Here is a 16,229-nt window from a genome sequence, read left to right on the forward strand (position 1 = left end):
ATGGTCTCGATCTCCTGACCTCGTGATCCGCCCGTCTCGGCCTCCCAAAGTGCTGGGATTACAGGCTTGAGCCACTGCGCCTGGCCTCCTCTTTTCCTTTTAAGGATCCTTGTGATTATGTTGGGCCCACCTCAGTAGCCCAGGATAATCCCCCACCATTCCAAGATCCCTACCTTAATCACGTCTATGGAGTCCCTTTTGCCGTGGAAGGTGATGTATTCACAGGTTCCGTGGATTAGGATGTAGACATCTTTGAGGGATTATTGTTCAGCCCACCACAGTGGTCAAGGGCTATTGGGGCCTCTCTGAGAGTCCTTTGGTGTCTACAAGCTCTGGGTCCCTTCTGTCGTGCAAGTTCTCCGTTCTTTCACGTGGGACCAGAAGGCCTGGCACTGTATTGGGCCCCAGGGACAGAGGTTTCTTCCCTTGTGGAGCTTGGGGGTCACAACTTCAATGATGTGGCCCCATCACTAGTGGGAAGTGAGTGGGTGGTCAGCGAAGCTGAGATGGCAAGAGAGGGTCAGAGTGGATGTGGCAGAAAGTCAGAGCCTGGACTCTGATGGCCTCGAGGTCAGAGGCCAACTTTGTCTGCTTAGCTGCATGCTCTGAGGCTGTTGCGTCAGCCACTGAGAGCCTCCGTCTCCTTTTTTGTAAAATGGAGATGAGATTGTCTAGGATGAGGCAATTGTGGAAAGCATTGGGTACGTAGTTGACACGCCCTAAACTGAAGTCCCTAAGCTGCAGCCAAGCAGCAAATGTCTGTGCTCCTAAGACTGGCCCTTCTGTTGCCAGAATTCCCTCCCTGGGGCCCGAGCAGGCGCTGGGAAAAATCAATGGGAGGAAACCTCCATGGCTGCACCTCCCTCCCCCAGGCCCAGGCCCTGAATGCCACTATTTTTACATTCTCTCACTTTTGTGCATTGTTTCCTGACTCTGCAAATACAATCCTTCACCAGCTAAGGGGGGGACTGCTCACCCTCCAGCCCCAGGAACAATTGTTTGGGAAGATGGAAACAAAATAGTTGGACTGAGGAAAAAACAAAACCTCTTGAAAGTCATTGTCTTCAGATGTCAAGTGTCAGCCCCACAGAGAGGAGACCGCATTCCACTCATTGTCCTGCTGCAGACAGGCACAAGGACCCCAGGACGTCCAGTCACCCCGCCCTGCATCCTGGGGCCCCGAGTGGCTTGGTTCTCTTTGTCCAGGACATTCCGGCGGGAAATGCCACCCAAAGCAGGGCCTGTTCCCAGCCACCACTGTCTCCGTCACTTGAGGCTTTTCCTTCCAGCCACACGCCCTTGCAGGCCCCAGATGGGCGAGGGCTGGTGCTGAGGATAAGGGCTATGGTTCGTACAGTGCTTCCTAGTGTCCTTTATCCTAACCCATCAAATTCTTACCATGCCTCTGTGATGCAGGTATCTATCTTTTTTTCTTCTTTCGGTGTAATAGTGTGAGATATAATTCAGGTACCACTATACAGTTTACCCATTTGAAGTGTACAGTTGAATGGTTTTAGGTATATTCATAGAGTTGTACCACCATCTAATTTTAGGACCATTTCATCACCTCAGAAAGAAACTTTATATCGACTGGCCACAATGGCTTATGCCTGTAATCCCAGCACTGTGGGAGGCCAAGGCAGGTGCATCACCTGAGTCAGGAGTTCGAGACCAGCCTGGCGAACATAGTGAAACCCTTTCTCTACTAAAAATACAAAGATTAGCCAGGTGTGGAGGCAAGTGTCTGTAATCCCAGCTACTTGGGAGGTTGAGGCAGAAGAATCGCTTGAACCCAGGAGGCAGAGGTTGCAGTGAGCTGAGATTGTGCCACTGCACTCCAGCCTGGGTGACAGAGCGAGACTTGGTCTTAAAAAAAAAAAAAAGAAAAAGAAAAATAGAAAGAAACTTCATACTATTAGCAGTCAGGTACCATTTTTATATCCGTTTCATAGAGAAGGAAGCTGAGGCACAGAGAGGCTGCTTAGGGCCACACTGCCAGCAAATGTCCAAACCAGGATTTGAACCCAGAATACTTGGCTCTGTCTAGAGTCCATTTTCTTAGCTTTGCTGTAATGCAGTCGTTCTTAACCAAGGATGATTTTGCCTCCAGGGGACATGGGCAATGTCTGGAGACATTTTTGATTGTCACAACTGAGGAGAGGAGGGTTGTTATTTGTATTTAGAGAGTAGAAGGCAGGGAAGCTGCTGAGTGTCTTATAATACACAGGACATCCCTCACAGCAAAGAACTATCCGCTTAACTGTCAAGACACCAAGGTTGAGAATCTCTGCTGGAATCCCACTCTGATGAGCCCATTCTTCAGGAAAAAAATCAACACCTGAGGAGCCCGAAGGAGTAGGGAGAAGCTGGGGTTTGAATGGAAAGGATTTTAGACCGTTTCTGACAACAGTGAAGGTAGATAAATTCTGAACGGTGTGGAGAAGACTCAGCAGGAAAAAAGATCTGCACTCCATTAGTGATGTCTGCCCTTGGTGAGGGTAAAGATGAAGCAGCTGGTTTCACATTTGCCTTACCTGTGTCTAGGACAGAGGTCTCATACTCGGGTGCTCACAGGATGCAGCAGTGGGCTGGGTGGTAGGAAATTGAGGAGCACTTGTCCTGGGTGAAGGTGATGGCTGTGTCTCTGCTCTACAGCACCTGCAGCCCTGTGGGCATTTGAGACCCATGTGTCAGTTTTTTCAAAAGAAGCAGGGAATTTGGATTTTAATGGGAAATCTGATATTCAAACTTAGGCCCAAGTTTCTCAAACCCCTCTGCAGGCCAAATGAACGATGCCTGTGAGTTACCAGTTTGAGACCCATGAGGTAGCCCTATCATGTAGAAGAGGCTCTGCGTAAATCTCTGTTGAAGGAAGGATGGGTTGTTGGTGAACTCAGGGAAGATTGTAGGCCAGGCCCCAGCCCCTCGATGGGGGCTGCAGGAAGAAAAGCGTTGGGTTCCTCTCAGTGTCCCCCACTGCCTTTCCCCCACTGTTGCATCAGACTTCTTCGTGACAGGTTATTGCAACTTGTTTTTTACGTCAACTTCCTCCCCCAATGTGGTGGGGAATGGGGCGGGGTGGGGTGAGAAGTGGGCACCTTTTACCAGGGCCTAGAAGCTGGGCGGGGGTGGGAGTAGTCTACTCTTGATGATTGATTGACTAATTAATTAAACACATCATTTTCGAGAGTTTGCTTTGTGCTGGGTCCGATCCTAGGCTCTGGGACACCACAGTGGCCTAGACAGACAAACATCCTTGCCTTCCTGGAGATGAGGTTCAGGTGGGCTAGATGGATAATAGACTGATAATGAACACACATAATGTCCGCGGTGACACGTGCTGTGAGGAAAGCAGAGCAGGGTTAGACGTTTTCGATAAGATTGTCTTGGAAAGACTGAATGTGCCTCGGGGGCTTTGTCCCGGCTGTTGACCCTGCCCATGATGCTGTGTCCTCAGATACACGCAATGCTGTTTGCTGCCTGTGTCTGCTCAAATGCCATCTTCTCAGAATGGCTTTCTCTGAACGTCTCCTTGAAATAGCTTTCCCACCCTATCCTTCTCTGTTTTCTTACCCTGCTTTATGTTTCTCTGTAGCAATCATTCCTACCTGCCATTTTATTTTAAAATCAGTGTATAGTCTGTCTCTGCCACTGCTTTGTGAAGATGTGGAGTTAGTCTGATTTGTTCATTCACTGATGTGTCATTGGCTGTTAGCACAGTGCCTGGCACATAACAGGTGTGCAGTAAGTATTTGCTGACTAAATAGGTGAATGTAAGAATGCATAAGCCCTTCCATGGCACGGTCATGGCTTCTATCTGTGTCTCCAGCACCCAGCTGGGTGCCTGGTGCATGGCAGGCCCTGGTTCACACTTGCTGGGATGGTTGGTACTCGGAGAGGGCTTGTCCACCTAGAATATCGATCGTCATAAGCAACTTCCTGCCCCCTTTCCTAGTCCAGCCTCCGTCTCCTGGCTAAGCTTCTCTGTCACTTTTTCCAGGAAGCCTTTGTAGTTACAAAGTGTTTACCTGCATCATTTCACTTAAACCTCAACAACTACTCCTCCCCCCGTTTTTGTTTGGTCCAGGAAATTGACTCAGAAGTGCGGTGACTTGCTGAGGTCATGTGGTTGGCAGTCAGCAAAGAGGATGGGGCAGGGCGCAGGGGTGCGCTGGTGCTAATGAGGATGTGGGGGGCTCTGCAGTTTATAAAGCCTTCCCCTTCTCACCTCAGGAGACTCGGAAGCAGTCAGTCTATAATAATAGAACCGTTTGCAGGATGGAAAAAACTAACAACAATAAGTAAAAATAGTGTGGGATAAATGTGAGTGTGCTTGGTGCATGTACAAGCCCTACAGTTGTGGTTGATTCAAATCCAGGTTTCCTTAGGAAGCACCGTGGGTTCTGTCTGCCTACACCAGGGCATGGACTCCCTGCAGACACTCTAGAAACTCAAGATGGGGAGATCATAATAGCCAATGCTTTTTTTTTTTTTTGGAGGCAGGGCCTCACTTTGTCATTCAGGCTGAAGTACAGTGGCGCGATCTCGGCTCACTGCAACATCTGCCTCTTGGGCTGAAGTGATCCTCTCACCTCAGCCTCCCAAGTAGCTTGCACTACAGGTGCGTGCCACCACACCTGGCTATTTTTTAATTTTATTTATTTTATTTTTTATTTTTAGTAGAGAAGGGGTTTTGCCATGTTGGTTGATTGTTTGAACTCCTGGGGTCAAGCAGTCAGCCTGCTTCGGCCTGCCACAGTGTTAGGATTACAGGTGTGAGCCACCATGCCTGGCCAATAGTAGCGAATGTTTTTGAGCACCTACCATGCACCAGGGACCATTCAGGTGCTGGTTATGTGTGTTAGCTTCTGTAATTCTCATTGTAATCCTGTGTACTCATTTTGTCCCCTGTTATAGAGGAGGAAATGGAGGCAGAGAGAATAAATAATTTACTTCAGGTCTTACAGCTTGTAAGCAGCAGAGCTGGGATTTGAGCCCACTTAAATGCTTTGCCTGTAGTATTTCTTTTTTTATTTTTTTTCTTTCTTTCTTTCTTTTTTTTTTTTTGTTGAGATAGAGTCTTGCTCTGTCGCCCAGGCTGGAGTGCAGTGGCGCGATTTCAGCTCACTGCAACCTCTGCCTCCCAGATTCAAGTGATTCTCCTGTCTTAGCCTCCTGAGTAAGTGGGATTACAGATGTGAGCCACCATGCCTGGCAAATTTTTGTATTTTTAGTGGAGACAGGGTTTCACTATGTTGGTCAGGCTGGTCGCAAACTCCTGACCTCAGGTGATCCACCCATCTCAGCCTCCCAAAGTGCTGGGATTATCACTGCACCTGGCCTGCCTGCATTATTTCATATCAGCCTCACAGTAGTCCATGAAGTCAGCAGTTTTATGGTCCCCATCCATGTTATAGATGAGGCCCGGAGAGATGGAGTCAGTTGTCTAGGTCACAGAACAGTAGGTGGCAGGGGCAGGATTTGAACCAGGTGGCTGGTTCTAGCCTTTGAGTCTCGTCCACTCTTACATTCTGCTTGCTTAGGAGATACAGTGCCCTTCTAGCAAGGAGAAGGGAGAGTTTCTAAGGGCAAGGAAGGCTTCTGAGAGTTAGGGCATGGGAGGAGGAGGTGGAATGCTGGCCATGTCTTTGGCCTCTGCAGGGGAGCGTGTGCGGGTTCCCCGCAGATGCAGCCTGGATTCAGGTGGGCTAAATGGATAATAGACTGATAATGCACACACATAATGTCCATGGTGACAGGTGCTGTGAGGAAAACAGAGCAGGGGTAGACATTTTCAATAGGATTGTCTTGGAGAGACTGAATGTGCCTCTGGGCCTTTGTCCCAGCTGTTGACCCTGCCCATGATGCCGTATCCTCAGATACACGCAATGCTGTTTGCTCCTTGTGTCTGCTCCACGTGAAGCCTGTCTCCGTGTCTGACCAGGGACTGCCTGTGGTTCCACAGCCACCTCCGCTGACCTTCAGCCCTGTACATGTAGAGATTTTTCCCCATCAGCTCAGAAGTATTTTGGTGTTTTCACAGGCAGCGAGGTCGTCCTGGTGTGTATTAGGGGAACATCTGCTGGAGTGCCTGGCCTGTATGGCTGCGGTGCTGCAAAGCCCTGCCTTTCACCCCCCATGCTCGGGGGGCCCCATACCCTTTTTCTTCTTACGACTGCATCGTGACACCTCAACCACTCTAGGGCACACCAGATGGACGCTCCACTGCCAGCACCTGTGCTCCTCTGCCTGATGGCTTTGTCTGCTCTAAGCTGCTCTGTCACTTTCAGGGAAGATGGGGAGTGCCAGGATCACCCTCACTGCCCTTAAACCAGTGACAGACAGGACCGGTGTACAGACTCCCCAGCCTCCTTAATCTCTGAGGGTGGCTCTGAGGTGTGCATTTGACACGGTCTGTCTGGGGCCTCATGGTGGTAACTTGGTTGGTCTCATACCCTTTGTGGGCTGCCTCCCCTTCTTGGTTCCACCTCCCTGCTGGTGTTTCCAGGAACCACCTCCCACCTCCCACCTCCCACAGAAACTACTTGTACTCCACTTCTTGCCTCAGGGTCTGCTGCATCTGGGGAACCACCCCAAGGCTCCCGTCATGGTAGACCTGCTAAGATGCACCCACGGCACATACTCCCTGCATTCTCTGTGCACATAACCACGGGCAGAGTTGTTGATTGGTAATTTTGTAGACATTTAAATCAAGATTTATTCATTTTGACAATGCAGTTTTCATTTTGTATTTGGAGCCAGTGCACATATTTTTAAAGGCCTCCAACATTTCTGTAGGTCCAAGGAATGTGCCCAGGGGAGGGGCCTGGTCTGAGCTGGTCCAGGGGCTACTTGGAATTAAAAGTGTCCACCCCTTCACTGGACATTTCCTGAGGACTTATGGGGCACCTTCTGTGATCCTGGCTGGATCTTGGGAGCTGGGGGCTCCCACCGTGGGGCAGAGGCAACAAGTGGTTTACAAGCAGTATCAGATTTAATCCTCGTGTCAGCAACTTGCAAGGTGAGGCTCCATGACAGATTTTATAGATGAGGCAACTGAGGTGCGAGGCTGGGCTGACTCCAGAGCCTATCATGTGATTCATGCCTTGTTTTCCTCTTTCCTAAAAAGGGAATGCAGTAACGTACCTCGTGGGATTGTTATGCAGGACAAACAAGCTGACCATCAGTGGCCTGCTAAACCCATTGTTACTGAGCATCTGCTCTGTGTCCAGCACGGTTCTAGGTCCAGTGGGTGGACACTGCCCAAACAAGCCACCACCCTCCTGGGACTGACATTGTAGGGGACAGAGGAACCATAAGTGAAGAAACAGCTCAGTGCAGGTGGAGGGCAGTGCTATGGGGATGGAGGAGGATGAGATAGAGCGTACAGGGGAATGGGTGTCTCTTTCAAATGGGGCAGCGGGGGAGGGCCTCAGAAGAACTGGCATTTGATTCTAGAGGGGAATTGATATGGTTTGGCTGTGTCCCCACCCAAATCTCATCTTGAATTGTAGCTCCCATAATTCCCATGTGTCATGGGAGGGACCTGGTGGGAGGTAATTGAATCATGGGGGCGGGTCTTTCCCATGCCGTTCTCGTGATAGTGAATAAGTCTCACAAGATCTGATAGTTTTATAAAGGGGAGTTCCGCTACAGAAACTCTCTTGCCTGCTGCCATATAAGACATTACGTCTCATTTGCCTTCTGCCATGATCGTGAGGCCTCCTCAGCCATGTGGAACTGTGAGTCAATTAAACCTCTTTATAAATTACCCAGTCTCTGGTATATCTTTATTAGCAGTGTGAGAACAGACGAATACAGGAATGAATTGAGGTCGGGGCCCTGCAGATATCTGGAGAAAGAGTCTTCCAGGCAAAGGGAACAGCAAGTGCAAAGGCCCTGGGGTGGGTGGTGCCTTGGTATGTTCCCAGGGGGTCTCAGTTGTAGGTTCTTTGTATGCTTTCAGGAAGACATTAGCCTGTTAAAGATACAATTCAAAGCAATAGGTTTGTGCTATGGACTATATAATGACACGAATTATCGATACATATATGGACTTTGTAAATGTGCCATGGGAATAAAGGAGTAGTAAGTCTGACTTTGTTTTTTTTTTTAAAAAAAAAAAAAAAAAGCTGTCTCTTCCCAGTCCTCTCAGAGTCTGTGACTGAATGAGTCAGTGGTGGAATCCCTCGAGAGGATGTTTCAAATCCAAAATTTGGGCCTTTTGGGAAAGCCTCAGTTGGTTCTGAGCCAATGGCTCTCAGCTCCTGGCACGGACCTGATGAAGGAATGCTAGGTGGGAACAGAGTGGAGAGGGTTTTAATCTCAGCCTGGGCAGTGGTGTGGGCTCTGGGTGGTGGACATTCTTGTGTTCTGGCCTAGGCTGTGGAAGCTCCAGGCCAGCTTGTGGGGGTCCCCAGGTTTCCAGAGTTGACACAGAGAAGGACGGCTGGTCAGCAGCTCAGAGGCTCTTCTGCAGAAGGAAAACCTTTCTGTCTCATATTTGCCTGGCCCCTGCGCTGTTCCCCACTGGCGGGCACTGCCTTCCCTGCACAGGGATACACATGCCCAAGGAGGAGAAGGGAGAAGCCAGGGGTCCTGATGATGGGGGTGGGCGATGGGGTGGGTGATGAGGTGGGCAAGAGAGAGCCTGGTGTGTTTAGTACCCCTCCCTCCAGAAAAATAAAAACATGCATTTATGTTAAAAATGACGTTTGCTTAAAAAGTAGCATGTTCATTGTAGAAATCTGGAAAGGGAAATAAATGAAGAAAGAAGAACATGGAAATTCTTTAAAATTCCCCTCTGTCAGTTAGGATTAGGTTCAGTGGCTCATGATAAAACCCAAATAACAGTGTCTTAAATGTGATGAAAGTTTATTTCCTTCTTCTGTAATTATAGGCGACCCAGGGCAGATATGTTGGCTGCACCATCACTAGGAACATAAGTGCCTACTGAATGCTGCTCTGTCTTCCCCAACATGTGGCTTCTACCTCATGGTACAAGATGTCTGCTTCACTTCCAGGCATCGCATTTGTGATCCAGTCAGTAGGAAGAGGGAATAGCAGAAGAGAATCCCTACCCCTTCCTCCCCCAACCCACAGGGATACTTCCAAGATGTCGTACATAATACGCCATGTATGCCGTACTGGCCTGAACTTAGTTGTGTGGCCACACCTAGCTGCAAGGGATGCTGGGACATACAGTCCTTATTTTTAAATCAGGAGTTCTGGTTTCTAAAGGAAAAAGAACGATATTGGGAGACAGCTAGTAATTTTGGCTACATTCCTACATAGTTTAGGGTATTTCCTTCCATACTTCATTTTTCTATGCCTAGGGAGAGAGAATTTATTTAACCAAAGATGAGATTATATTTTACGTACTTGTCTGTAACTTGATTTTTTTTTCCTAGTTAAGGATACATCAATAGCCCTTTTCCATCTTATTAAATAGACTTCTGCAAACTATTTTTAGCGTGATCATTCCTTGTTGAGCTGGATGGTAATTTATTTAACTAAACCCCCAGTGATGGAATTATAAATCAGATGTTGAAGCTAAAGCTTCATGACACGTATGAGATTTATTTTTCCCTGTAGGATAAATGCCCAGAACTTGGATGGATGGAGCATAGGATTTGGGCATTTGAAGGGGTCATTGGGCAATTGGGGAGCTCCCCAGACTCTGGGCTGTGTGGGGCGGCTTGCAGCAGGCTGTGTAAGCCCCTTCTGCTGTTACTATAGTGATTTTATTATCATCACTCAGATTCCAGGGCCCTTGCCGTTCCATGACACTTTGCTTCTGACTCCCCGCCACCCAGATCATGTTGGGGATGGGGTCCTCAGGGCACCCCCTTTTCTTTGTCTTTGCTGTGTTCTGAAGCTCCCTCCCACCTCCCCCCAAATCATCACTTCCCTTTGCTCCCAGCCCATCCCCTGGCCCTCTCAAGTTTCACCATATGTCTGATGAGGTCACCCCAGCCAAGGCAGAGGTGTCCTTGGGGGCAGTCGGGCCCCCTCCCCAAGCAGATCAGGTTGCCGGCATCAGTCTTGGGGAGTGACTTCAAGGCCTCTTTCTGTCCTTTTTATCTCCAGGGAGAGATTTATCCTCCCCAGGCGACAGCAGCCATGGGTTCCAGGCAGATGGCAGCTCCCCAGGGGTACCCCTAAGGGCAGCTGCTACCTGTTTTAAAGGCTGATGTGGTTCACTGTCCACAGTCACTCACTGATGGTGTGTGATTGGGTGTGTTGGGGACGCGTTACCAGGTCAGACTGTCTGGGTTCAAGGCCCAGCTCATTCACTTACCAGCTGTGTGGCTTTAGATAAGATCTTCACTGTGCTGGGCCTCAGGCTCCTCTGTGGAATGGACATCGTGATAACAATGCCTGCCTCCTGGAGTTTGAGGATTAAAACACCTAGAGCAGCACCTGCACATAAGGCCCAAAGGTGTAGATAGTGAGTTAAAAAAGGTGTTCTTCTTCTAGTGGCCTCTCCCAGCTCAGTATCAGTTTACTTTGTGGAGCCTGTTCTCAGTTTCTCCCCGTCTCTCCCATCCTTCCTCCACAGACCAGTCTCTCTTGAGCACCGGCTGTGTGCCAGCCTCTGTTCTAGGCACTGCGTAGATGGCCAAGGAAACTGTCTTCTGCCCTGAGGGAGCTGATACTTTAGTGAGGGAGATGATGCTGAATGATCAAACCTATCCATACTTAATTGATAAGAGCACAGCCAATAGCGGTGACGTCTGTGAAGGGTAACAGGGTTACCAATAAGGTGGCTATGTAGTGGGTGAGATCCTCTCTTATATGGGTCCAGAGGTGGCCTGTGAGAGGAGGGACCTCCCCTGCCAATTGAATGTCTTGGGAAAAGCTCTATAGGTAAAGAACAGCACGTGCCAAGGCCTGGATGGTGGGATCCTGGTATGTTCAAGAAATGAAAAGGAGACCAGTGTGCCTGTGGCTGAGCCAGTGGGGTGAGAAGAGCCCACATTAGACAGTCCTTGGGCTGTGGAAGAGGTTGAATTTTTTCTAGGTTTTAATCAGAGCCTCTTATAAGGCAAGGATTTCTTGACCTTGGCACAGTTTTTTGCGGTCAGCTGTGTCTTTGTGGGGCTGCCCTGTGCACTGGAGGGTGTTTAGCAGCATCCCTGGCCTCTACATACTAGATGCCAGGAGCACCCCGTCCTCAGTTGTGACAACCCAAAATGTCTCTAGACATTGGCACATGTCTTCTAGGGTGCAAAATCACCCCAAAGTTGAGAACCACTGGGCTCAGGCTAGCTGGGACCGGGGTGGGACTAGCCTGGCATTGGGAGACCTGGTTCTAATCTGGGTTTTGTCACCAATTTGCTGTTTGACCTCAGACCAGTGTCTCATACTCTTGGTTTCTCCATCAAGTGGGAGCTTGTTGGAGATGGCAAACTCATAATCCTTCTAACCCTCTCCCTGCCATATCCATGGCAGACATCACTAATCAATCATGATGTGGCTTCCTGCTAAGTCTAGAGCTCTGGGGACCATGGAGACACTCAGGCCGGGAGCCGAGTAAACAGCCCCTCTGGTCCTTCTCTTATGCCCCAGAAGACCTGGGTATATACTTAGAGGAACTTGAATGCCTGGGCTCGAGGAAACCTGTGCATCACCTAGAGGAACTTACCCCAGTTGACTACAGCTAAAAGAACTTACACCTGAGCGCCATTGTTTACAGTAAGGATGCTTGAAACAAGTGTCTGCAGCATGGTAGTGATTACCTTATGCTGTAATTTTGACTAGTAAGCAATGAAGTGAACAACTTGAGGTCTGTCTTATTGTGGATTCTCCAAAGAACACGTCCCGAGACTATTTCAAGGGCAAGTAGCGTACTTGGGAGGTCTCCCAGGAGGCATCAATAGGAGAGTGGGGGAGTGAGGCAGGGAGGAGAAGGCAGCCAAGAAGGGTGTGTCATCACGCGGGTTACCATGGGGGCTGCCGGAGCTGAATCCCATCAAGGCACTCGGGGAGATAGTGTCCATCGGGTGCCTCAGTTTCCTCATCTTTCTTTTCATGCCAGGTCCTACTGGCCGTCACTGAGGGCTGCTCCCAGGCAGTCTTACTTCTTCAGCACTTCCGGCCTGCCCTGTGCATGAGAGCGGGGCCTTCAGGCCCAGAGATGCGGGCACTGGCAGCTGGATGTGGTGTGGGGTAAGGGTAGGGTCTGGATGGCAGATGCTGCCCAGTGTACATATCAACATGGGTAAATGTGGAAGATGTGATGTTGAGTGAGAAAATCAAGTTGCAGAAAGCACGCTACTTATAAAAATGTTGTGAACATGCAAAACAGTTTTCTCTCTTGCTTATAGATGCACACGGGCTTGGTAAGTGGCAGAGGCATGTGTGGGAATGAGGAGCACCAGCTCCAAGTACCTTGCAGGGAGAGAAGGTGCCCAGTGGCTCACCGCTCTCTGTAACGATTCTTTTCTGCCTTTTCTGTTTAATACATTGAGGTTTGATATTTGCATGGTACTGTGGGTAAACTGAACTAATCTCAAGTGCATACTGCTGGGGCTTTGCATATGCAGCGACCTGTGTCACCACTGCTCAGATCAAGATATAGAACGTTTCCAGCACCCCCGAGAGCCTCCTCATCCCCTTTCCAGTCTGTGCCTCCCCCAGACTTGTTGAATTTCTTTTTGCAAATGGTTTCAAGCAAATTTGGTGTAGTGTTAAGATTTGCCAAAGCTGGGTAGTGCTGAGTTTGTGGGTGTTTGTTGTTTCTCTCTATTCTTTTCTGTATCCTTGACGTACTTCATCATCATATTCATAAAATGAAGAGGAGGACTTGGGCAGATGTGAGGACAAGTGGTCCAGGCACGGGCAAAGCTTCTGAGGCTGGAGGAGTTTCTCAGGCAGCCGTGGAAATCCTGAGAACAGTATTGTGTCTAAGGGAGGCTTCGGAGATGAGAGCTGCTTTTGACCTGAGTGTTTCAAAGCTGTCAAGCCTTGGACAAAGGAAGAGTCACGCTGGAGGGTCCCTTTCACCATTCCTGCCAGTGCAGGGGACACCGGTGCTGCCTGGAAAAGCCAGTCGTGCCTTGGGCAGCAGGAGGGCTGGGCCCAGAGCCCCTGCTGCCCATTCTTTCTGGGTCACGAGCTGCCCATTGTGGCCTTCACACCGGCTTGTTTGCAGTTCCTCAGTGGGTGGCCCGAGCCTCCCATTGTTGCAGCACAATAGCGGTGGCAGAGCTCGTGTGAAGAAACCAGGACAGGAAGCCCCAATCTAGGCCAGCAGAGTGTGGCACTCCCAGCTTCCTGCCCTCCCTGGCTATGCTGGGCGAGGCTGTCTTTGTCTCCCTCTAGTCTGGGGAGGCTAGAGACTTGACTTCCTGTCAGTATCCCAGGCCCTGTTAAAACATCCTCTAGGAACCCCGTCCCTATCCCCCCCACCCATTGTCATTTAAAAAACAGGATCCGCAGACTTCCAAGGAGCCTGAGTCCAGGTCTCTGCCATGTGTCAGGCACTGTGCCAGGCACATTCCATACCTTCCTTTGATTTTCAAGCACCTGCTGTTTGCTGAGCACTACATTTGGACCTTCAGGGAGCTTCCATTTACTTTATGCCATGACATTCTAAAAGGTGCTGTATTCCTATGATCTCTACTGGCAAGAGTAAATGAAGACTCAGAGAGGCTAGTGCACTTTCCTGAAGTCACACAGCAGGAAGGACCCGTGGTTGAAACTCAAACTCACCAGTTTCCAAACCTGGCCTCTGTTGTTGGATTGGGGGTTATGGTTTCATCCCAGCCATGATCCCTGCTTGTCCTGGCCTTTCCCTTAGGATCTTACATAGATTGCTTAACTTCAGTTTCCTCATCTGTCAAATGAGCTCTTAACGCAAGATGGGAAGATAGGAGTTTGCATTAAGAAGAGGAGGGCCTCTTGGTGGAGGTGACGTTTGAACTAAGGCCAGATGGATAAGGAGGCTGCTCAGGGCAGAACCGGGGAGAACATCTTGCCAACAGGAACAGCATATGCAAAGGTTGTGAGGCAGGAGTGTATTTGGCAGGTGGATAGAATCTAGAATGACAGTGTGGCTGAAGATTATTTATATTGAATTATGTGGGAGGATGAAGTACTAGAAGATGAGATCAGAGAGGTTAACAAGGACAAGGTCATGGGGACCATGGAAGGATTTGGATTTTAAGTGCAGTGGGGAACCATGGAGATTTTAAAGGCATGGATTAACTGATCTCTTGTACATATTTAAAGGGATCCCCTGGCTGTGTGTGTAGAGAATAGACTTTTGGGAGGGTGAAGGGGACCAGGAGGGAAATGGCTGTGTTAGTCCAGGTAGGAGATGATGATGGCTTGGACTGGGGGGGTGGCTGTGGAGATGGGGACCAGTGGTTGTAGTGTTCAGGTAAAGCCGGTAACATTTGATGTACTGGAAAGGGAATGTCAGAGGAGAGGGGCTAAGGACTGCTGGTGGGTTTTGGCTAGAGCCCTTGAAAGGCAGAGGTGCCATTAATCGAGTGGGGAAGAGCTCGGTATGAGTTTGGGGAAGGTCAGGAATTAAGTGTTGGACAGGCTGAGTTTGGACATCCCGATGGAGACATTGAATCAGCAGCTGGAGATAAGAGTCTGGGGTTTCAGGGGAGAAGTCCAGACTGGGGATATAAACATGGGGGTCATCAAAAAAAGGGGATTTAACCCGTTTATGCCAGAGGTTGCAATTTTTTTTAAAATAAAAAATCAGACCTTGGCAATGACCTTGAAGAGTAGGATATAAATAACTCCCACAAGCTTAGTGTTCCAGTAATGGAACTCTAGGCATAGATGGGTTAAAGCCCCAAGACTGGCTGAGATGGCTCTGCACTCTGTGTGGACAGAGACAAAGCTGCCTTCCTATGTCTTGCCTTTTTCTGTGACTCGCCTTGTGGACTGTCATTGCGACCCCTCCCAAGAGGCTTGAGTCTGGGCAGGTGGCTGGGCTCCTGGGGGCAGGCATGGACCTGTTGTGTCTCTGGGTGATGGAAAGGATCTGACAGCCGTGTGCGGAGGGCCACCCTCCTCTCTGCTTACCTGCCCCGCTTCCCCTGACCCCAGCACTATCTTGGGCTGTCCCTGCCATCTCTCAGAGATCTCCCCACACAAGCATGGTGGGATGAGACAGGCTCTCACAGCCCCTGTCTTAATCAGCCTGCACCTGGGTTCTGTGTCAGGAAGACCAGGTGCTCACCTGGACCAGCCCCCCTGGGGACTCCCAAGCTGTCATCTGTCTTGGCAGGGCAGGTGACTGATAGGCCCCACAGCTCCCCATGGCCCTGCGGCTGTAACAGCACCATGAATTCCTTTTCCCAGGGGTCTCCATGTGGCTGCTTCCAGGTTAGGCTACAGCCAGATCCCACATCCTGGAGTTGGGGCAAACCAGGCGGAGGTGGCTGTGGGTACTGGGCCTCGGTCTCCCTTAGGTGCTGACTCTGCTTTCTCTCCTTCCCCCAACATTGATCGCTGTGACTCTCTCAGCCCATCCATGTGACCCCTTGACAGCTCTTCTTTCTGACATTTTTCCACCCACACCACCTGGTGCCAGGCCACCATCATCTCTTGTTGGCACCACTGCACCCTACTGCCCTGGTCTCCCCGCTTTTACACGCAACCCCTGAAATCCAGTTCCTTGCAATAACAGAGAGCTCTTTCACCAACACTTCAAAACTGGGAGACTTCTCTTTTTAAAAAAAATTCTAATTTCTGGCTTCATTAAAAAAAAAAAAAAAAACAACACCCAAATCTGAACCTCTGGTGGTCCCGGGCCTGCGGCCTCCCCACTTGGCCCCACGTGAATGGTGCACCCTCAACTCCTGCAGCCCCTGTTGCTCCTGCCCTGGTATAGTCACACTCATCTGCTGCGTCTCACGGAGGAGAGATGTGATTTGTCTGTTCCAAGCTCCTGAAAGGGTGGTAGAAGGACTGTGGTGCATTCAAACAGTAGATTCCTGGCATCTGGAAGGAGGCTCTTCATGAGATGATCTGGAGGGATCTCTGAGCTATATTAAGTAGAAAATCCAGGTGCAGGTCATCCAGTGTATGTTGCTATTTTTTGGTGTGTAGAGAAGTTAAAAAAAAAAAAAAAAAAGAATAGATGTGTGTGTATGTGTGTTTGTTTTTGCATAGATTTTTTGGAAGGATACCGAAGAAACTAGTAGCTGGGGTTCCTGTAGGGGTTGCAGAGGTACTCGATGGTTTGGGCCTGGGGTAAGGAG

The 16,229-nt window shown here is 49.5% G+C and overlaps 1 protein-coding gene across 1 annotated transcript in view; it reads left to right on the forward strand.

The window, feature by feature from the left end:
- PREX1 (phosphatidylinositol-3,4,5-trisphosphate-dependent Rac exchange factor 1) overlaps positions 1 to 16,229 on the forward strand; it is a 207,187-nt gene that overhangs the window by 66,108 nt on the left and 124,850 nt on the right. The gene's annotated exons all lie outside the window — the stretch shown is intronic.

Source organism: Colobus angolensis, unplaced genomic scaffold, assembly GCF_000951035.1.
Source record: "Colobus angolensis palliatus isolate OR3802 unplaced genomic scaffold, Cang.pa_1.0 Scaffold8, whole genome shotgun sequence".
Classification (NCBI taxonomy): domain Eukaryota; kingdom Metazoa; phylum Chordata; class Mammalia; order Primates; family Cercopithecidae; genus Colobus; species Colobus angolensis.